The sequence below is a fragment of the Osmia lignaria genome, chromosome 2, assembly GCF_051020975.1.
Source record: "Osmia lignaria lignaria isolate PbOS001 chromosome 2, iyOsmLign1, whole genome shotgun sequence".
NCBI classification, from domain to species: domain Eukaryota; kingdom Metazoa; phylum Arthropoda; class Insecta; order Hymenoptera; family Megachilidae; genus Osmia; species Osmia lignaria.
In genome coordinates, this window is record NC_135033.1 from 4292605 (window position 1) to 4316256 (window position 23652).

The following is a 23652-nucleotide window of genomic DNA, read 5'->3' on the forward strand; positions in this document are numbered from 1 at the left end:
GTTTTAACACGTTGAATGCCATGGGGGTCACCAATGACCAGCTTCGCAATTTACACAGGCCTGAATAATTAGAAGAAAACAATAGAAAAACATTATTTCAAGTAATATTGCTATGGTACAAATAATGTGAAATGAAAAATAGAAAGTTTGAAATTTGAAAATTAATTATTACTATCCTCAGCAATTAGAGTTTTAATACGCCTCAAAAAAAGTCCAATTTCACTGTGGCGTTGAACGTGTTAAGAAACCTTTTTTCATCGTTCTGAATAGAAAATGGCTGACTATCAATTACAGGAGACATAATGAAATCGGTCTAAGGTTCCTTCGCAAATTTCGATCAAGACGTTTCTCAACGAAGCGAACTAACAAAATTTTACCAAGAAGACAAGTGGAGGTGTAACTGGAGGAAGGGAAGGGAAGGGGTAAAAAACGAAGAATTACAAGCGAGGCGCCACTGATATATAGACGGATCGGGGGAGAAAAGAGCCGATAACGATTCCGATCGAACTGAAAGCCAGCAGGCACACACGAAAATAACTCGTCGTGAAACGGTCTCGTTCGATAAACGCACATGTTCCGCGAGCATTGTACTCGCGGCGCATACAGAATGTAAACTGAAGCTTTGAATAATTCTTTTGTCAAGCATTTCCGTCCAAGCTGTCCCCCTCGATATCAATTTTCTTTATTTTAAACAGCGAAACCCCGGTCGACGATTTTCTAACATGCCTTCGAATTTATTTTTTAATATAAACACGCGAACCGATCTCAAATATTTGATCGTTTAAGCAGGATCGTGAGATTCGAACGACACGGAAACGCTTTCTGCGATCGGCAGAGGCAAGCGAGCGAGCACTTTTGTCGAATTACTTGCAATAAAGGCCACTTCGCTGGTAGACGTGTGTTGCGTCGGTACGCAAAGGGACAGAGAGAGGTTGAAACGAGGGACATTCTTTTAGGCTACCCTCGAGAACGCTTTTTAACCAAGCCTGCCGAGGGAAGACAAATATTACAACTGGCTAATGGCACTCGACCACCTTACGTTTACCGATCCTGCCAAGATCGGTAATTGCATTTTACTTTTGCCGCTGTCCGCTTTGAGAAACAAGCGAATGCAGTATATTTCGATCGTGCATGAACTGCGCCGATTAGTTTATGGCGAGGGCCATAAAAGACCCGCACGAAGATCCGGTACTGTATACAGTAAAACCTGGATAAATGCAACCGAGATTGGGACCCAGTGGTTACATTTATCCAAGCGAGGTGTCGAATCTGGGCATTTAATGTTTCATTTATCCAAGCGAGGTGTCGATTCTGGGCATTTAATGTTTCATTTATCCAAGCGAGGTGTCGATTCTGGGCATTTAATGTTTCATTTATCCAAGCGAGGTGTCGATTCTGGGCATTTAATGTTTCATTTATCCAAGCGAGGTGTCGATTCTGGGCATATAATGTTTCATTTATCCAAGCGAGGTGTCGATTCTGGGCATATAATATTTCATTTATCCAAGCGAGGTGTCGATTCTGAATCCGTATACATCTTTTGTATTCAGTCGTGGTGTCAATTCTATGTTGTTTATTCTATTACTATTGTTTATAAATATAATTCAAACTATATCGTGTTTGGTGTTATTTTAATCAGAAAAATCTCACAAATGCGTTAGCAAAAGTTTCATTAAGAAAAAGTTAAAAATAAAAAAGTTTTATCGTTCAATTAGTATTAATCACACCGATAGTACGGTCGGATCATATTACACGGTTTCCTCGTCGAGCGGCTCGGTTCACCTAGAGGGATCCCCCCAAGTGGAGGGGATAGTGATGTTGCACTTATCCAAGCATTCTTTCGTTGCATTTATCCAGGTTTTACTGTACACGGTTTCCTCGTCGAGGGGCTCGCCTAGGGGGATCCCCCCACGTGGAAGGGATACCGATGTTGCACTTATCCAAGCATTCTTTCGTTGCATTTATCCAGGTTTTACTGTACACGGTTTCCTCGTCGAGCGGCTCGCCTAGGGGGATCCCCCCACGTGGAAGGGATACCGATGTTGCACTTATCCAAGCATTCTTTCGTTGCATTTATCCAGGTTTTACTGTACCCGGAAGTCAGACAGAGCTCTGCAGAGCCGAAAAATAATTTAATATTAAGGGGCTATACCAGTGTAACACTTTTGGAAATCGATTTTTTTTTTTTTGAAAGTCTATATTCTCTAAAATATAGTTATGGCCATTTTAAAAAATCACAATGTTTCAAAAATTTTCCGATAATATTGAATCCAAAAAATAACCTAATCTAACCCAACTTATCAGCTAGAATAGCTAGCCTTTGAATTAGCTTAGCTTAGTTTTCCTCAGCTAGAAAAGTGATTTTTTAAAATGGCCCTAACTTTGTAACGCCTCGTGATATCGACCTAGGGACACTTCCTATCGTCTTCTCTGACCTTGATTTATCCGATAAAATAGTCGAGATCATTTACCCGGGATACTGCAATCTAACCGACAGCATTGACTATATTTTCCAGTTTCAAGACCTCGGTAATTATCAATCGCCGAGCGTTTTTCAACGCCTTTCCAGTGTCACAATAATTATTTTAATTGCAACCTACAGGGAGTCGCATAATTACAAGTCATCGAACGGTATAATTCTAGTTGACAATGAAAACAGATAGAAGCTGACAAGGTTACCGTGACAAGTTCTTGGTTTAAACTTAGCGCCACTCTAAATAGCCAAAGAGCCTTACGACTTGCAACATCAGTTACTCGTCGGAATGCCTTACCTGTGCGGATATTTTGTCGGCTATTCGAACGACGTTGCGTAAAAAAGCTGACAAACGCGAACTCGTTTAGCATTTTTTCTTTTTAACGCAACATTCGCGTGAAAAGCATAATTACCGTTCCGTTTCGTTTCATTGCGAAGCGAGGATTCGTTGAAAGGGAAATACAACGAGGACTTTGATTAAATGGGACTGGAGATTTTTCAGTTACTGAAATTATTCCTGTTATTCCACCTTTCTCGTTTGAACGATACGATACCGGACGTGCACTTTTAATTATTTCGTCACCATTAAATTTATTTTGAAAAATAACTCAAAACAACCTTGTATGAAAAACTGATATATGGGAGACCGGGTATGGTTGTCACAATTGTTATAAAAAAGAGACTAAACGATAGAAATGTAATCATAACCCATGGCAACGCGTGGACATATCGTCGCCCCTCCCCCGCAATCGCTCAATTCGCTGTAGATTAGAATAAAGACACGACGGGTCATTGTTAGTTTTGATACACTTGAAGTAAATTTTTGCAATTTCTTTTTTTCTATTAGATAAGTATATTGGTTTCTTAGTGTCGACTATAACGGCTTAAAAATCTGATAGTTTAGAGTTTTATTTAACTTATTCTGATTATCTTTTCGCATTTTTCGAACTTCCTAATAAATGAATGGATAGTTTAAACTATTTGCCATCACTGCGATTCAGATGATTCTGATTAACGATAAGCCTGCTGACTTAATGATCTTCAATAATTGATAAGTTTGGTACAACTATTTTTAATTCATTTTTAATGATTTAGAATTCTTAATTTTATTAGAAATATTTAAAAATTTAATTTTATATTTAATATTGTTTAGAATTCATAATCAATACAAAGAGTTGCAATTGTGAGTTTAATTTTGTATTCAAGACTGTATAGTTTCTTAGTTTCATTATTATTTTGTATTCGAATTTCAGAATGAAACTTTAAATATAAGAGATTTTTATATCGATAACATTAATAATAAAATTATTACTTTTTCCATTTTTTAATAGATTTGGCTATTTAAATTTCTAACAACCAACCCAAGCTCGGGGTACATTGTCACAAAATAATTACTACAGAAATTGTGAATTAACTCACAATCTTATTTTATAATATTTATAAAACAAATTTTTTTTATAAACTTAGCCATACCTAGTTGAATTACCCTGCAACTATAATCTGTAAAAAATAAAAATAAAAAAATGTGACAACCATACCCGGTTTCCCCTGCGATAAGAAAAATATAAAATCAAATCAAAATATCGTATTAACGTATTACCAACACCCTAGCTCTCAGCCAGTCCAATTTCATTTAATATCCTTCATGAAAAATCCTGTGAAAGGTAACGAGACAGCTCCAGCTGGCTCGCTAACCCTTGGGAACGCGGTTCCCACGTTGTGCGACCCCATTAAAGACATCTCGAAATCAATTAAACAAATAATGCGAGTACTTCTTAAGCGGCGTTTAAACGTAGCCGAAATTCTCAGCAACGATACACGGACACATCGGTGTCCGTTGTTGATACACTATACAAGCAACGAGACGAGGAACAATAGAAAGGGTAGAAACGGAAGGGAGTCGTTAATCGGTCGAAGGGGTTCGATCCACCCTGTTCTCGGCATCTGGCAACTTCGAATATCCACCAGCAACCCTTCAGCGCCTCTTTTTCAGACTGTCAGCTTTCGAACGAAGGGTTAGCTTGCTGGCCAAGAGGTCTGAGCATACGGGGCTGCAGGAAGGGTGGTGGTTACCCTTCTTCCATACTCTTGTCTGAATCTTCCTTTTGCGCGAACGGATTATCTGTCCGCTTCGATTCGTTCGGATCGTTTGCAGCCGCGTGCTCATAAAAATTTATAGCACAACGGGTTAATCGATTTGAAATAACCAAATTTCATAGAATAAATTGAATTTCTCCATTCGCGTAACGATTAACCCACCCCCGCAATCCTGCCAATTACAATTGGAATTTTCGCGTCTGTGAATTCCGCGAATCGCTCTAATTACCTCTATATATCTCTGTCCCTCTGTCTTTCAATCAGGGGCTACTTAAAAATTTCAAGCGAGGAACATACTTGCGATTCGGCTCAGTGAACAGAAAGGGAACACGGTATATCCTTCCTCCTTCATTCGCTCTCGAGTGTACTTTTCTACAGAAACACTGAAACGCGTATACACTTGTTTCTGAGCATAAAGGGTGAACGCGAAAACCCTTACAGAACACATGTGTATGTGTGTACGTGCACACGTACCAGCGTCTATTGTTCGTCCGAGCGAGGCCCAACTAGGCGACGACAACCGAGGGGTATAGATTTTCTCTTTTTTTCTCCTTTCTCGCAGACTACGATCAAAACTGATGGAAACGACACACCTCGAATAATGCGGAAACTCAACGTCTGCATCCCTCCGAACGGAGGGACCAGCCTGGTGAAATGGGAATTTTTTGGTAACGCAACTCGAGCCGGAAAAAAAAAGGAGAAAAGAAGAAAGGATAGAAAGTTGGGATTGTTTCCCCGAAAATCATCGACGACTGGCTGTGCTTCGGCAGGACGCAATAAAGTTGAAGCGCATAGAGGGTTGCGAATGATACGAAGAGAAGGGGGAGGGTCTCTTTTTCGAACCCCACACGATGCTCGTCGACCCTCGTTATTCAATCGAAACAGAGCATTACTCATTTATTGTCTCGCCCCCTTTGCATCGTGTATTCTTGCTCGATAGCGCGCCAGGATTTCGTCTGGCGAACGCGACACTTGCAACCACCTTCGGATATGGTACACGATTAACCCTACAAAGACTTCATTTCCAATATAATAACTAAGAATTGTTGAGAAATATTTGTCCCACAAATAAAGCGTTCGTCATAATATAAAGGGTCGATTTTATTGAGTCATGCACAAATCGGTAGTGCACCTCCTAGTTTTATATACAGGGTGTCCCGTAACTGGTGGTACAAACGAGTAGGGGGTGATTCTACGTGAAAAATTTTTTCATATGACGCTTTATTTTCGAAAAAATAAATTTGAACATTTGTCGAGTACGCGTTCACTTGGACCAGCTTCAGCCTCAGTAAACATTGCAAGAAACACGGAGGTATTCTTCTACTCGGAACAGTAAGATAGTAATATCCGTCGAACTGAAGCTATTTTTTTCGAAAATAAAGCGTCATATGAAAAAATTTTATTCTACATTTTCGATTTAATTTTTCACGTAGAATCACCCGCTACTCGCTTGTACCACCAGTTACGGGATACACTGTATACTTAACGATAAAATATTTCAAAAATATTTTTGATATGTTATTAAATGATTATTGTGTATTCTTATGTAATTAATAATTTAAAAAAAATGATTTTATGAAAAAAAATAATTTGACCTTCATGGGGCGCGAACCTGCGACAAAAAAGTTTCGAGTGATCCCGCAGTCGGACATCTTTTTTTATTATTATTAATTATTATTATTAATTTTTTTTTTATACACCTTAACTATTCAGCCACCTAGAACGTTGAAAAACTATCTAATAATTTAATTTTTTTTCAATTATTTACAATAACTTTGCTCTCTCCATTATGATCTTGCTTCATCCAGTGCAGAAATATTGGAAATTACATAATACAGAGTTGTGAAAAATCTGAAAAAAATTGGAAATACTTGCCATTCTAATATCTAATTACTGACAGCATCAAAAAAATAGTGCCGAAATCGCTTCTACCCGAAATCTCAATTTTTCGACTTTTTTTTTGCGTTTTTGATTTTTCACGTCTAGGATTTGAAACCGAAAAATCTGAAAAAATTCACGATCATAAAGAAACATGTTTAAAATATTCTAGAATTTTTTCAGATTTTTTGAATACCAATAAATAGGGAAAGTATGGCAAAACCCGTTTTTTCGATTTTACCCTCTAACTACCCTCCCGGTTGAGATTCAGCGTTGAAACTTCGTGTATAACGATTTTTTTTAATAAGCTTTCAAATGATGCATAGTTCAATAAAATCGGCTCAAGGTCACTTTTGACCATCTTATCCTACTACACCCTTTGCATAGCTTATTTTTTGTCTCATCGATTTGGAAGAGAGGAATAATTTTTGCACGTGAAAGAGAGAAGGGGAGAAAGCATTATCGATTTTCCTTTCCGTAAGTGGGCTCGATGAAAGGTGGTCGGAAACGAAGAACCGGGCACAGCAAAACGTAACAATAAATCGACTTCCGGTGGTACGCGTGCGCTGTCGGAAGCGCGTTTAACTGCCGGTTCAATTACCTTCAAGGTTTATCGTGGACGCTAAAATTGCTTAGTTTCTTTCCCATTAACCTTCCAACATTTCCAACTTCTAAACATTGACTCTTAACAATGAGTAACGCAAAATTTTGTGTCATAGATTTCAGCCGGTATCCAATAGAAAGGGTTAAAAATGATCGACAAACTTCCATTCATATGTTTACCACGAAAGCGTGGATGTTCGTACAGGTGGCAATCTCCTGCTGCTGCTGATTGCCAATTAACGTTTAACGACTTTAACAGGTACGTACCACGAGAGCGTGGTCGGTCATGGGTATTCCGTCGCTTAAAGAGAAGCACCATTACGAAATACCATCTTTCGTTTAAATTCATACCACTCAGAATTTCTTCCGTTCAAGTCTAAAGAATACGACCGAGTTAGGAAGGATGTGAAATCACCGAGGTCGAAACGTTCCCATTCAGTCATTCTCTGTTACTTTCTTTATCTATCGTGTACGCACGTGATTTCATTTAACAGATTATCATGGAAGAGTAATTAGCGTCGAGTAATCAAATTATAATCACGTTAACCCGCACATCCTGCTGGTTACAAAAGGAATAAAAGTTTCGTTAATTGTCTGGTAATTGTTGGCGAGATTATTCCGTCGATTTAATCTTGTTTAACATCCTTTTGAACTGTAGAACATGTGAAAACTAGAAAATATCGTTCGATGGTGTTATAAGAAAGTATCGAGTCGATTCCATTTCTAGTCGACGTTAATGAAAGAAAAAGTGGTGGTTATCGGTAACGGACAGAGCGAGTAGCAGCTTGGTTCGAGGCTGAGGCTTATCATTATGCAGCCGTCTCTCTTTCGAGCTGCGAACGCAAAACTATCTGGCGTGTAAAGAGCCCAACAGATAAAGATCCACGCATCTGCGTCGTGGTAACTCGTGTACGCCTTCGATTTATGCTATCTTTGAACGATTAATTATTGCCCCGTTACTTCCGTCCACGTAATACATTATGTTATGCAACGCGGAATTATCGCGCCGCATTAATAAACCGGCGGCCATAAGCGCGTACATACAGGCTGTGTAGTTGAAGATTCTTTTCGGTTTCAACATAAATTGGCCGTTTAAATAAAACTCGTCCCTCCGACAGTATCTAAAAGTCTAATTTATTCACGAACACCGTCTTTCTACGTAAATCGCGGAACCACATCGTTTTGAATTATGCTTATCTCGGAATCTTTCTTAATCTGCCTAGATCGTCTTTAGGCGATCGTCTGGGTCCCCGAACCCAGCGCTGTCACAGTTACACGCTTACAGTTGAATCGGTTAGATTGCAGTTTCCCGGGTAATTGATCTCGACTATTTTATCGGATAAATCAAACTCGGAGAAGACGATAGAAAGTGTCCCGAGGTCGATATCACGTGGAGTTACAAAGTTATGGCCATTTTAAAAAATCACAAAGGCTAGCTATTCTAGCTGATAAGTTGGGTTGGGTTAGGTTAGGTTATTTTTTGGATTCGAAATTATCGGAAAATTTTTGAAAAATTGTGATCTTTTAAAATGATACTTGATTTATTCGATAAAATAGTCGAGTTCAATTACCCGGGAAACTGCAATCCAACCGTTGAATCAATTAATTTTCGATTCTTTAATAAATTCCAAAACTCGATCCATATCTCGTTCGAATTAGACGGGTACGTTATAAACCTAGTGCGCATGCGTCGAATATCGGCGCATGCGCAGAAAGTTGGGCGATCGAGAAACAGGGAAGAGGAGCGGCGCGAAAAACACAGCGGAAAAAGAGAGAAACAAAGCGAAAGGGAAGAGCAATGACACACATGGTTACATGCACGCGTTCACCAACGGCACACACCATGGTGACGTAAGCGATGATTACGCGACGGTGCAACGAGTGTAACGAGTGCAGGCCGAGGCTGCGCTCCGCTCCGCACCAGCCCCCCGCCTACGGTCGAGTCGCATGTATAACGTTCGCAGAATGCGGCAATGCATCCCTCCCCTCTGGCCCCTTCCTGCTCCCTTTCTGCCAGTGCTACCGTTCGCACGTCGTGTGTTAGTACGCGTGCGAATGCACCACCGCGTTCGTGTATGAAGGACGAGGCCTTCAAGTACGTACCGTACGTACGAGTACGGCTAACGCGTTACTGCACATCATCAGCTGACAAGTGGAGCCAACAGAAAGAGGAAGTGCGTTTCCCAGTTTCTTCCAACGATAACGAATAAGAATTTAGACGTGACGCACCTTATGTCTCGTATACAGTGGCTGATCAAATTATTAGAGCCATGGTATTGTGTAACTTTTAATCAATAATTCTCCACTATTAATATACAAAAAGATACTTATAAAAATAAACAAATACATTTAACAGATTATATTTACACATGTATATTAGTATTCCGTAACGCCGCCTTTTGCTGCAATTATTGCCTCAATTCTTTTCGGCATACTTTCGATGCATTTTAAGTAATTCATTTTGATTGCTTTATTTCTGACATTTATTATTAATAATAAATATTTTCCACAAATTTTCGATGGTCGAAACTCGATGCATATCTCGTTCGAATTAGACGCGCATGTTTTAAACCGAGTGAAAGTTGGCCGATCGAGACCTACCTAAACCATTTAACTCGGTTTTCATTTAAGAATTAATATTTATGTAAAATCATCAATTTATGCGAGTGGCTCTAATAATTTCATCACCCACTGTATATGTCGTATATCATCTATGGAAATGATTAAATTTAAAACGTTATGAAATTACTTGAGCATAAGAAGAAGAAGTGAAAGAAGAAAAAGAAGAAGAAAGATTTGCAAGTTCGTGGAAATGTTCGAAGAAATAAAATGTTGACACGCGTATATAATTTCGAACACGGTCATTGATAAACGTTAGAAATGTACGGGCGCTAAAAGAAAATTACAGGAAAAGAGGGGTACGGAGAGACCGGAGTTGCTTATTATTCCGAGCGAAAGCCGCTGAGGGGAACGAAACGTGCTCGCCTAAATACACCTTACCGAGATATTAAAGATAGAACGAGGCCCGAATCACTGTGATTAACATGTCCGACAACTTGATGCAATTTGTATTAACACCTTGCGCACTTCCTCTCGGTGACGTGCGTAAAAAACTCGTCGAAACCATCCTATATGTAAATTAAGAAAAAAGAGAAAACAAAAGTAAATAAAACGTTCTCTATTGTCCGAGCGGAAAGACTTTCATTTTTCGTTTCGCTTCCTGATACGGAATTATTCCACTTTTCCACGGCTGGTTGGTCCTTTTATTGTCGCTACACCTCCCGGCATTTCCCACGATCACGGACACGTCCGATTTAACGCCGTCGACACCGAACACTGCTTTCCTGCGGCCTGCTACGACTTCCCGTCGCATCTTTCACGAAAACAATTTCAAACGGATGAAAAGGAAAATAATGACCGGGCCAGAACAACAGCTGTCTTCTTGACCTTACTCAATGACTAATTTCGCAACCGAAAGAAACCGTATCGCCAGTTTCATTTCCGGACTACTTTTACGACGTTTCGCAACCGACCATGCTATGTCACGAATAAGAATTGCAATTGAAAAGAACTGCTTGGAAAGTAATAAAGTATTAGGTATTAATTAAGAAGATTATTTAAGGATATCAAATTGTAAAATAGAAACTACACAGTTGAAGCTGAAGGCTAATCGATCTAGGCGACCGGAAGTGGTCGCAAGGACGCCTATTACAAACAACCATGAAAACAAACAAACGGGAACTTGTATCTCACTCTGACAAATTTATAACAGCCTCGGATAACGTGTCATTAAGTTATCGTTAATTTGACAAGCCTGGACCACCCATTTAATTGATCAGCTTCTCCGTCACGATATTTATTCAGTTAGAAACGAGCTACCCACGCTGCTTGCTAAACGAGCTACTTGCTGTCGTTCAAAATAATTATTTGAAAATTTTATACAGGCAAATGTGTTTAGACTGTAGTAAAAATAAATATCACGACAGTATCGTGAGAACAAACGTGGGACAAAGAATTATTTACCCGATGATAGGTATTATATTTTCAGCCGTACGACATTGTTCTCCAACCGGAAATAACATGTGGGTGTAACCGCGATTTACGTATTGCTATGCGTGGAAGCAAAAACCGTTTAAAATTCAACGGAAGAGAGGAAGAAAAAACATGATCAAGTGCGCAAACCAGTGTTGCACAATGACGGTGTGTTACGGTCAAGGTTTAAGCCTTCAAGCACGGCTTATGCAATACATCCTCCACACTGGAATTTTCATTTGTAAAATGAACAGTGGAAATGACAGGGAAAAAAAATTACAAATCGGGACATAACTCGATATTCTTTTCCTATCTACCTTAGATGAGAACAGAGAAGAGTGGAGAAGCCCGAGGAGACGAATTGGGCTGAATTGTGCCGAATTGGGCCGAACGGTCAGTCGTTGAATCTCGCGGGTGCAGAGGGCTCGTGGTCGTTAGGGACGGTTTAGGATCGAGTTTTCGTGTTGGGGTGGTTCACCTTCCCCTTGGCCGTCCTTTCTCTGCACAGCTACCTCTGCTTCGTCTCTTGGACGCTCCTACTCTCTTCCTTTCCCTCTTCGTTGTTCTCTGTCTAGCGGGAGCCCGCGGGAGTGACCCTGAAAGTTCAACAGCCCTCCCTCGAATGGCGCCCCTAACCCCCCCTCCCACCTCTCACTCCACCCTCGTTCTTCTTCTCGTGTCCCTTCCCTTTGTGTTGTGCACTGAAACCTAACTTCGCTTAGGCCACGGTTGCCGGCACAGCCACCGTTCCTTCCTCTGCTCTCTTCTCTTCTCTGGACTTCCATCATGTGTGTCTTACCTTCTTTCTTGCTCTTCGCGATCCAACACGCGTTTCTTCCTTTTTCATTTTCTTCTTCGTAAGCCGTGCGTTAGATAGGACGGCCGCCGCGGCGGAGCGAATGGCCAACGACCATTACCGTGCTTCTAGGGCTGAGGGAACTTTTTTTTTCGTGAAAAATGATATTTTCGATTTGACCAATGTGAAACGGCACGGGAGAGGATGGCCAGTGGAAAATGGCGACGGAGGGGACGTTTCGGTCGATTCGTCTACTTAGGACCGTACGCTCCGATCCGTTCTGGGACAGATAAAGCGGTGGCGGTCGTGAAACAAGGACCCAGCCCTCGATGTAGTGCACCGAAAGCATACGGAACCAGTTTTCGGTGCGCCGAGAAAGGACCGTTCTCCTTCGGGGCTCGGCAACCCTGACATGCAACGCACACGCGCACCGTCACCCAGCGACGTTCACAACGATCCACCGAAGGTAGTGAACTCTCAGGGCCGTTCCGTGGCTTTTGCGAACCATACAAACACACACACATACACACGTATCCTAATATTTTCATAATTTCCTAATATCCTAATAATTTTCATCTGTAACGAGACGTCCGCTTAGAAAGATTTATGCAACGACACCTGTTCTCGTTTTGCAATTTAAATTCTAATTTACAAGGAAAATGTAAATCATCTCAAGGGAGAGAAAAAGAAATTCTAATTTAAAGAACATATGAAATTTCGAATGGAGAGATTTTCTTTATTTCAAACATACGTCCATTCGTAAAATGGTTCCTATGCTGCCCTTTTCTCAGCTCCAACTCTTCGCCGAGAGTATAGACCGTGCCTAGACGTTTGGTAGAAGGGAGACGAGGGTCTGTATAAGTAAAAAAGGATGTGCACAAACAAGAGACGCATCCGAGCCGACGAGGTGTGCACCGCCTTGATCAAGCAGGATGGCAGGCCAGGAAACTAACTGTAGTTGGTGACTAACTTCAAACAGGATTCCACGAACATGCCGGAAATCGTTAACTCCGAGAATCATACGACCGCTTATGAACCTCTGATTAGGATGAAACTTTCGAATATTTTACAATCACTAGAAGATTATAAGAAAAATTGAAAAGAGCACGCGTTTACTTGATTCTCTAACTTATTTTATATGAAATTAAAAAATAATCCTTTATTACGTTCGACTTGTTACTCGTTACTCAACCGTCGCATTTAGATTGCAGGAGGCTTCCTAGTATAAGAAACCGAAACGAAAACGGGCGGAAGACAGCGGTGGAGTGTACACAAAAGGAAGCTAGGTTCAACGACCCGCTCTCTAGTACCTGTATCATCGGGCTCTACCTCTTCTCCGACAGAGCCGCGTACTTCTGCCTAACTGTGCGTACCTACACATTCCCTTCTCTACCTCTTCTCTACGACTAACCCTACTACGTATTCCATTCCTATTCCTAGCACGATTTAATTTAAAATAATGAAAATATTAATTGATCTATCACAGGTATTAATGTATCGAACGAGTGTAATTATTCCAACAGCAACGAGTCGTAGTTCGCTAGGGTAATTGCTCGATGTACGCAATAACGGAGTAATCTGATTAACAGGAGTACGATGATTATACGCACTAGTGGTTCTAGAGGGAATTAACTGCAGGGGTTGTGCATCGCGTATGAAAAATGTCTTATCTGATATCCCATTATCATCACCTGCCTAATATTAGGTTCTGTAATAAACTCCCGCAATTTTGTGTTTTGTTAGGTAAAGTATTGTATATATGCATTTGCAAGTGTTTTTCTTGCTCTACAAACCTATCTGCTTCAATTTTTCGAATTAATTAGTTTTAATCAATTTTCAGGCTTTTGAAATGGAATTTTTCGAATTAATTAATTTTAATCAATTTTCAAGCTTTTGAAATGGAATTTTTCGAGTTAATTAATTTTAATCAATTTTCAGGCTTTTGAAATGGAAGTTCTAGGAGGCAGAGAAATTCATTTTCGACGTCATCGCGTATGAAAAATGTCTTATCTGATATCCTATTATCATCACCTGCCTAATATTAGGTTCTATAATAAATTCCCGCAATTTTGTGTTTTGTTAGGTAAAGTATTGTATATATGCACTCGCAAGTCTTTTTCTTGCTCTACAAACCTATCTGCTTCAATTTTTCGAATCAATTAGTTTTAATCAATTTTCAGGCTTTTGAAATGGAATTTTTCGAGTTAATTAATTTTAATCAATTTTCAGGCTTTTGAAATGGAATTTTTCGAATTAATTAATTTTAATCAATTTTCAAGCTTTTGAAATGGAATTTTTCGAATTAATTAATTTTAATCAATTTTCAAGCTTTGAAATGGAAGTTCTAGGAAGCAGAAAAATTCATTTTCGACGTCCGCTCTATTTCGCCTTTCGTCGTGGTCAAAAAGCTAAGGAAGCAGCTCGCAACATTTGTGTCGTGTACGGGGTAGATGCTACTGCTCCGAGGACCGCTCAAGATTGGTTTGCCAAGTTAAAAAATGGCAATTTCGACCTTTCGAGACAATCTTCGTCGAAGTAGGAAGGTCGGCCGGAGCGAGGTGTGTCGCCAAGGTCGAAATTGCCATTTCTGAACTTGGCAAACCAATCCTGAGCGGTCCTCGAAGCTATAGCATCTACTCCATACACGTCACAAATATCGTGAGCTGCTTCCGTAGCTTTTTAACCACGACGAAAGGCGAAATAGAGCAATGTCGAAAATGAATTCTTTTGCCTCCTAGAACTTCCATTTCAAAAGCTTGAAAATTGATTAAAATTAATTGATTCGAAAAATTGCAGCAGATAGGTTTGTAGAGTAAGAAAAAGACTTGCGAACACAAAATTGTAGGAAAAAAATAAAATACAAAAAACGTGGGAATTTATTACACAACCCAATAGTACGATAGTAATTAACATTTGTATCATTTACATATTTTGTCAATTTCACGAGCTTCTATCATTTTTAATCGACTCTATCGCCGTTAACTTTTTTTTTTTTAATTCGTTTGTGGTATGAATACATAAGTGACTCATTGATCGTTGGATCTTTCATCGAACCCGAGCCGGGAAGCAAAGGGGCACTGATCTTCAACTCGTTCAACAACACTGTGGCATTGCCTGAATGCCATGGTCAGTGACCGTGAGATCAAGAATTTAAATTCTACGCTGACTCGCCTACTCTTTCTTTACTGCCTTATTGTCCAGAATTTCTTCGCTACAGCGATCCAATGAGAATCCAAAGAAAGAAGAAAAAAATGAAAGAATAATTCAATAAGAAAATTAATAACGTATCTACTTTCTATTATGAATTACCTGAAATGAAAAAAGTGAGAATTGAATTTCGCCTAGTTTTCACGGTAAGCTATTTGAAAAGCTAGCAACATATTCTGAAGCAAGTTTCAGCTAAGCAAAAACGTTTTAACGGACGCGATTTGACACGACGATAAAACTAGAATTTTAAAACGGCGCAACTTGTATCTCATTTCTATGCCTAGCTGTTTCTCCAGCGAAAACTACGTGTCTCTGTCCTTCTACCGTATTTCTCTTCCTTTTAATTAAACCGTATAAAACGACTGAAAGAGAAAAAAAAGAAATCCAAGCTCCATCACTACGAATTCCTTCTTTAGAACGTATCATTGCTATACTTAACAGTATTTGCAGAGACACTGTTTTAAGATATTTTTGTCATCCTATTCACCGTACAGGTTGTTTCATACAACTGGGTCAACATCTCAAATGGTAGAAGACAGAGAAAATTAACCCTTTAACTGCGGGTGTGGTTTATAAACCACATACTAAAATTACAGCCAGAGGCAGATGTGGTATATAAACAACATGTTAGTTCTTGTTAAATAATATAGCAAAATAAAAATAAAATAAATACAACTAGGCAGCCATCCGCTTCGTGACTGACATATTGGAACGTAGCGATTGATTTTTTATTTATTTATTTTATTTTTTTGTTTTCGATCAAAACAAAACAACCCGAGTTTTAATTTACGGAACACAATTCCGATTTCTCTCATAGACTTAACATGACTTAAGACACCACCGATCTCTGATTTTATTCTATATAAACACTCACAGTATATAAATCGGGTTGCAAAGAATGGTCTAAATTGATAATCTAGATTTTCAGTTAAAAAGTCACTTCGCTCTAATAAAAAAAATATTTTAAAATAGAATATCACTTCAGTAATATAATTCAAAATTAAAGCGATCGGCTTTTACCCACGGTTAAACGGTTAAAGAGAATCGCATGGAAAAGCCAGTGTACTTGGTTCTCCTGTTCGTTACATTTCTCTGTGACTCCGCGGTGGTATGGGGTACACAAGAAAACGTGTTCACGGTGACTTGTTCCGCTTTGAAACACGACACCTCTGCACCTCTCTTTCGGTAAACAAGCTGGGATGGCCCGTACGTGGGCAAGGTAAACACAAAAGAAATGTAGGCGATATAACATGCAGATACGCGTATCAACGTTAGCGGGACAAAACGGTTGATCCTTAAAAGGCGGCAACCACCGCCGTTCATTTTCCATTATAGCGTTTATTTAATAAATTCGCGATGACTTTCTAATAAATAGCAAGAAAAACGCGTGAACACGCGTACGCAGCGACCTAGTTTTTCGTTTGGTTACTTACAAGCGTGTCGGTATTCTTCAACCTTTCACGCATTATCATCGTATCCCGGCTTGGCATTTACGCGACTTGTTGCATTGACCTACTCAGTCAGACTATGGTCGATTAATACACACCGTTATTGTTATCCACGTTCGCTAGCCTCCCATGACGGTCACACCGTTCCATTCGAAGCTTTTCACGAACCACCATTTTGACTTGCGTCCCCGCGAAACTTTACTTTCAACGGAAATCAAGGTCCAATCAAGGTTGCCTTGTAGAACGCGATACACGGTTCACGCGTATTCTAAACGGACTAATCAATATCCACATACACGCATATAACGTGAATACAAGAAATTCTTTTAAATATTTCAATGCAATTGCTGCGTGCATTAGACGGAACGTACCATCTATCGGTGAGTAATTCAACGATCGTGAGAAAGAGTAATGCGGGTCAAGGTGACGAGGAAGAAGCCTGATCAATTCTCTGTCGGTACTACGGGGTAGCATTAATTCGCAATATTCTCCGATATTATTTAACACGGAACAAATTACTAGTGTTAAATTTAATGGAAAAAATTGTGTTTAATAATAAATATTTTTCGTTGTTTATAATTTTGATAGATAGAGAAATAAATTATTTAATAAGGAAAAAAAGGTATTCCGTGTTCGACGCACACGGCGCTTGCTCGTTTAAGGGTCAAAGGACGAGTCGAGGGCGTATGCGATAGCGTCCCCGAGACATCGATCGTGGCCCTCGACAAAAATTCATAGCCGACCTTCTAATTCGTACCGTAAAACCGGGCCGACATACGTAAGCGAGACGGTTACGATGCACCGTTAACATTATCTACCCGTACACGATAATCAATCTCCAAGTAAAACTGCGTGCACAGTGGCCGGAGTATTATCGAGGAAAGCACGCTTCCAATTCGCGGTATACGTATGGGCAAGCGTGCCAACCAACGACGACGAAACACGGCGCGGCGCGGCGCGGCGCGGCGCAGCGCAGAGCGGAGCGACGTGAGGAGACGAGAAGGCACACGGTGCACGCAGCGAGTCAGCCAACGCAACGGTTCACTCACCATTTAAATCGCCCAAGGTCTGTGGAATTTAAATCTCAATCAGCGCCAGGAAGACGCCGTATGTAAGCTGGAAGGCCGTGCACGCGTCGCAGCAGGCTTTTTCTCCCTCTCACTCTCTCACGCTCCCTCCTTTCTTCCTTCCTTTGAAGTGGATGAAACGGGAAGAGAATGTGTTGAAACAAAAATATCACCACTGGCCACGCTGCACAAGTTCACCGACTTCCTCGTTCGAATCCCGCACAGAATCCAGCCGACGGTTTCGGTTACAACGTCACACGCGACATTATTACGATATATCTTTGTAGAGCAACCAACGAGGGGCGAGGGGGGAGAGGGGGGCGCGTAAGAACACAGAGAAACAAGGCCGTCGACTGACGCGCGTCAGACAGTGAGCAAACGTGTGTGCCGATGTCGATGCATAAAACAAAGATGACGACACGTCGAAAACGCGATCGTACACTCCGCCACGCGAAGCGGAGCACTGCTAAACAGAACTAACACAAGTGATACGGGTCCGTGAAGCTTCACCTCGCTTCTTCTTTGATACTAACACTTCACGGTACACGATTTGCTAGCGGATCTGCAGCCCGGTTCACATTAATCTCAATGAATTATACGCGGCTCGACTGTCACGATTCGAATCACAATCAAAAATTCGTTGATTCGATGCTCGTGACACATTAATTTTCTATTTTCCTATACTTCGATTATACATGTATACATATAATATATATAGATATATATATATATATATTATTACTAATGGCAGTGATTATAAGAGAGGAGAGGGTGCTATGCACAATAAGTGCCAGACAGCACCTCCCCCGTTGAAGGCTCTCACGCAACTGACGCGACTGGCGCGAAGGGCATACGGGGATTAGGAAAGGTAGAAGGAGAGGGAGTACGCGGCGGCGCGTGGAGGGGGAAGCCGACAGCATTACTACTACGGCAGAAGAAGGGAGAGAGCGAGAAACTAGGGGAACCGCGCATGCGTAGTGGCCCTGTTTTAGAACAGTACCGTGACACTCGCCGACAAGCCACCGCCCGATCAACTCACCCCGTGTCTCGTGTCACGGCACCTAACCTGCTTATTTGTTATCTTTTATTTTTTAACAATTTCTATTATACATAAGCGTGAAAAGTATCATATATTTTCCCTCAAAGTTGCGACTTTTTTCCCTGCTTCAGCTTCATAATTCGTGATGCCACGTTACAAAAACAACGCGATACAATTTGAAAGAACAAATTCCTTCGAAGAATTTGTACCCCACGCAAAACGAAAAATACCATTACCAGAGCAGTTAACAAATTATAACGAATTACCAAGTTGATTCTTCGTGCGAAAGAGAACGTCGCACGAAGACCAAGACCTACATAAAGCGAAGCGCAAAGCTCGCACCAAGTAATCTCACGTGGCGGGCAACGTACAACGGTTCAAATTAATTTCGCATGCGACACGCGTGTACACTGGTAATTAAAACAGCGTCAACTTACAACTATTTTAATTGTACCACGGTGTACGAAATTTTTTCCAATGATGGAAAATCGTTCATATAAAATATTCTACTACAATGTTCGGCGAATCGTTGTTCGTTCCACGTGCATTAAGTCTCTCTTTTCACCCCCTTTATTTTTCCGTGATTATTCCGTATCAGCAACGAGAATTTAAATAACATACAAACTGACCTACTTCCATTATATTTCAAATCGATGCGATCTTCGCTCTCTGGTAAATGGAATTTAATTTCAGACGAGGTCTAACCAAGAAGAATGTTCTCACGCGTTACAATAACCGTAAACGTGTAAGTCGCGAAACTGTGCGTCTTTATTGCGACCAAGAAAGTCCACAAACTTTCCCATAACACACGTAGGTAAATAGGGTCCCGACAACGAATCTCTACGCGGTGGGGTTACTAAGAATTCAAGCCTATTATTATGAACATAATTGTCTGATTATACGTCTCTGATCTGGCACAGCACTATAGTATAAGGTCGCGGTGTTTCACAAGGGCGCATCGCGATTGGATTCCAAATATATATTTTGTATACTTTTGCCTTTCGTGTTAAGTCTGAAAATCCACGAAATAGCATAAAAGAGGTGGATCGTTGAACGCAAAAATTACATAACCCGAGCATGCAAACATTATTCGACCGTTCATGTTAGCCAGGACGTCGCTTCCCGTATTCGAAAAAGTCTATTTAAAAGTCCTATTACCATTTCAAATGGGAAGACGGAAACGGATGCAACTCGACTGTACGCGTTACAGGAGGTTCAAAGAACGAAGGGCTCAGGATTCGTATCCTTATTGAACGTGCATAAGGTTGAAACTAGCCTGAACTGCCTGTATAGGTGAAACGTAAAAAGGAGGTCCAACAGCGTGGCATGAATGCGTAAATATAAATGCGGAGAGAAACGACGTTTTCAGAGTGGCTACAATTTTATGGAGGGCCCAGCGGATAAACGGAGAGAAGAAAAGCTTCAACGTGACACCGAAAATCGTACGTTGTCTTTGTTCAAACAACGGAAGCAAGCTTTTCCCTTACAGCGTTCGTTACTAAAATACACACCACACCATGCCACTTTCCTATTTCGTTTTTCTCGTTTCACGTTCGCTATTCGTACCGGACAAAGAAACTTCTCTTCACCAGTGATCCTCATTTTTTTTTTCTTCCTTCACCTGCTCGTCGCATCGAGGAGAACCGCTCGCCTACGAGAAGGAAAGTGGCTGTTGGTCGCTAGCCTTTTATAAAGAAAACTAGAGATGCTCCTACACTTTGTTACGCTATTCGTTTTCCTTTGATTTCACTGTAAATTGAAATTAGTACACAGAGTATTCTGGTTTCAGATAAGTTTTCGAATGGCTCCCCTAGAATTGAGAACTCAGGTTTGGTATATAACCTAAATTCACTACCAGAAATCGATTAAAATTGGTTTCAGAGCTGGATGTCTTACCGTTTTTGAAATATCGTGGTAAGAAATTTTTGTACAATTTTGGGACTACGTATGCGCTAATTCAATACTGCGCATGCGCTATTCAGTACTGCGCATACATGGAACCTAACTTAATTTAACCTAACCTTACCACGATATCTCAAAAACGGTAAGACATCCAGCTCTGAAACCAAGTTTAATCGATTTTTTATAGTCAATTTAGGTTATATACCGAATCTGAGTTCTCAATTTTGAAGGGGCCATTCGGAAACACAGCCCTGGTTTCTTCTAATAGTTTCTATTGCAAAATCTTGCCGCATGTATCACAGCGATAAATCATTAACGACGACTAAATGGATTATTGGTCATTAATTATTGCACATCTGTTGCGATAACTCAGCTATTCAAGAGAGCTATTTAAATGCAAGAAGAATGAGTTTTTATCCGCATACACTGAACGAAATAGGTAAGCTGATCGAAGGTTGCTCGCGTAAAAACGAGCACCGCAATAACGATTACTTCACTGATCGAACTTACGCTTCGACCATCACGAGACTCGATCAATTTTAACGTTTTATGACTGAATAATTCGGAGGAAGGGAAATCTTTCAGCTAATCTAAATCAACCAGTTTCTAAAGCGGTTAACAGATTCGTTAGAGAAAAGAGGAAATAAGAAATTTTCCATATAATTTTACGATCTCCTGCTGAAAGTAGAGCAAGAGGAGTGCACTCGTCAGGATGGAAAAGACGAAAATTCCGCGCGAGAGGTTCGTTACCAAAATACACATGGTCGCGACCGCGCGCCGCGCCGCGCAATCTCCCTCCTTTCTTTCTCCAGGCAGCCGACTTTAAACTTGGATTTAATTATTTTTAACCAACACGCGTGTTCCTCTCTAACTAGAAATCACGTGTTCTCTTCGTCTTAACTAAAACTTATCTGTCAGACGGTTCGAGCAAAAGCAATCGCTCCGCCGATACGTCGCTCCTCCTATCTGACCTAATTTCATTTCCTACGGAAATATTACTGTTACTTTCAACGGAATAAATCGAACGAAGAAAGTTCGACGGCAAGCGGCGCGATGCAATCCAAGTCTCTCGTTTTTACGCTACGAACCGCGAAAACTTTTTAACGATGGCTTACAACGAAAGAAAATGGCCAGTTAGCCTAAGCGGCGAGTACATTTCACGTTAGCCGAGTCTTATCAGATGCCAAGCCACGTGGCCGTAACACGCACCCCGTTTTACCACGTGTTCGTGAGATGCCCACCTTCCTCTCGCTACGGTGCACCCTGCCAACTTACTTTCACGACATTCATTACAAATGGATGCATATAAATTGCACAGCATGCTGTCATACTTGAAGCAGGAAACGCGGTGGACCTAGACAGATTAGTTAGCCCCGTTCAAATGCCTCTTTATACCCTACCGATCAACTTCAACTCTTAAAATGCATTCAGTGAATATTTATGAATTATTTATTCAAGAAATTTTCTTAATTTCCGTGCAAAGCTTTGACGGACAAGACGAATAGGTAATAATTATGATGAAGAAAAGAATCGAGACAAACGATCATTGTATTTCACGAGGCATTCACCTTTTAAAGCCGTCTCTCTTTCGTTAATATATTTCTTCCGTGACGGGAAGCTAACTGACTGTTTCTAACAGACCACCCCGTATTTACCAAAGAAATATTTCCCGTTGATATTCAAGTTGGCCGACAATATACTTAAAGGGGCCTCTTTTCAAAGCGGTTTGGATGTACTTGAAGGGAAATAGATGGTCGTACGTCGCGTGATAATTTACCAGGTAGTAAAAAGTTTATTTATCGAATGATCTGACCGCTGCGCCGGTTGGAATTTGATTTATTCGCGTGTAGGTACGCCGGACGATATTCGTGCCGCTGGAAATCTTTGTCCCCATGAACGTTGGAACGGACGCATAACTGATTTCTTTGCTGCAACGCGAACAACATTCGCAACAAGGAGTCACTGACTCCCCGGATCGTACGTTCGTCGCGACGACTAATTTTAACTTCCTCACCGGCTAAATGAATAAAAACAGACCGATAGTGATGCGTTTCGCCCGAAATAAATGCGACTTTTTATCCAGCCTGATCGTCGCCGAGGAAGGTGCTTAAATTTCCTTCGGTTTAACGGTAGACTATCCGTGAATTTCTGAATTTTACTTTTAAAATAAATATAATATAAGGGAAAATAAGTAAGATTCCAGGTTACAATTCCGATTCCTAGCTGTTATTCGAAGCCTGCTGAAAGCCGCAGAAGCAGCCGCCGAATGCGAATCGACGGATTCGAGAAAAGCCGAACGCGTTCGAAACGATCCGAATACAACCGAGTTAACGAAACGCGCGAAACGTAGATGGAGGAGACGCGGACGAAACGCGGACGAAACGAGGAGCAAAGCAACGAAGGAGCTATGTGTCGTGGAGTCAGGTCCGCGGGTCGTATCTTTCCTCGCCGGTATATTGAACTTGGTCTGTGGGGGTCATTCAACTCGCGGAGCGCCGTGTCGTCCCAGGTGACGTCACGTGACTCGCCGTCTCCGGCGTCGTCGAGCAGCGGAGGCTGGCTATGACGTGGCGTACTGTCGTTGGTCCGAATCTCGCCCCGCTACCCAATGACGTCAGAGCTCGCGGAGGCACGGGCTCGCGCAGGGCGCTGCTACCGCGAATCCCGACGTCACTAGTACCAATGTCGATAAACTCGCTATGCCTCGGGCTGTATACTGGTATACGCGTTAGCATACGGATACCCTATACACCAACACGATACGTAAATACAGATTCTCTTTTCTCGCTGATAAATGGAGCAATGTCTCTTCTGGAACGAGATAGCGAGAAGACGAGGTTATCGTTCGTAAAATTGACCTAACGCTATCTTTCACCGATGTTGCACTCGCTAGAGTTGATGATTTTGTAACGTTATTACTTTTCATGCCCCCTCTATGATTATCGGTATTCCGAAGGTCATGCGCTTCCGCTGGTAGGCACACCCTACGCGTCACGTTCCAACTTGTCAGAAGATATAGGGAGGTACACTTTGATGCGTGTGAAAACGGGTACACGCGTGCACCGAAAGCCTACTAAACACCGGGAAATGCGATGAGAATACAAAGTATT

General features: G+C 41.0%; 1 protein-coding gene across 4 annotated transcripts in view; it reads right to left on the reverse strand.

Moving 5' to 3' along the window:
* Utx (Utx histone demethylase) overlaps nt 1-23652 on the reverse strand; it is a 74987-nt gene that overhangs the window by 42612 nt on the left and 8723 nt on the right. Inside the window, exon 1 of one of the 4 annotated variants that reach the window (XM_034327777.2) lies at nt 17584-18443. The exons of 2 other annotated variants lie outside the window; for them this stretch is intronic. The gene's annotated coding sequence lies outside the window, so the exon portion shown is untranslated. Of the gene's footprint in view, nt 1-16632; nt 17427-17583; nt 18444-23652 lie in introns of those variants that run through there. One more of the 4 variants, XM_034327778.2, reaches the window with a different exon arrangement.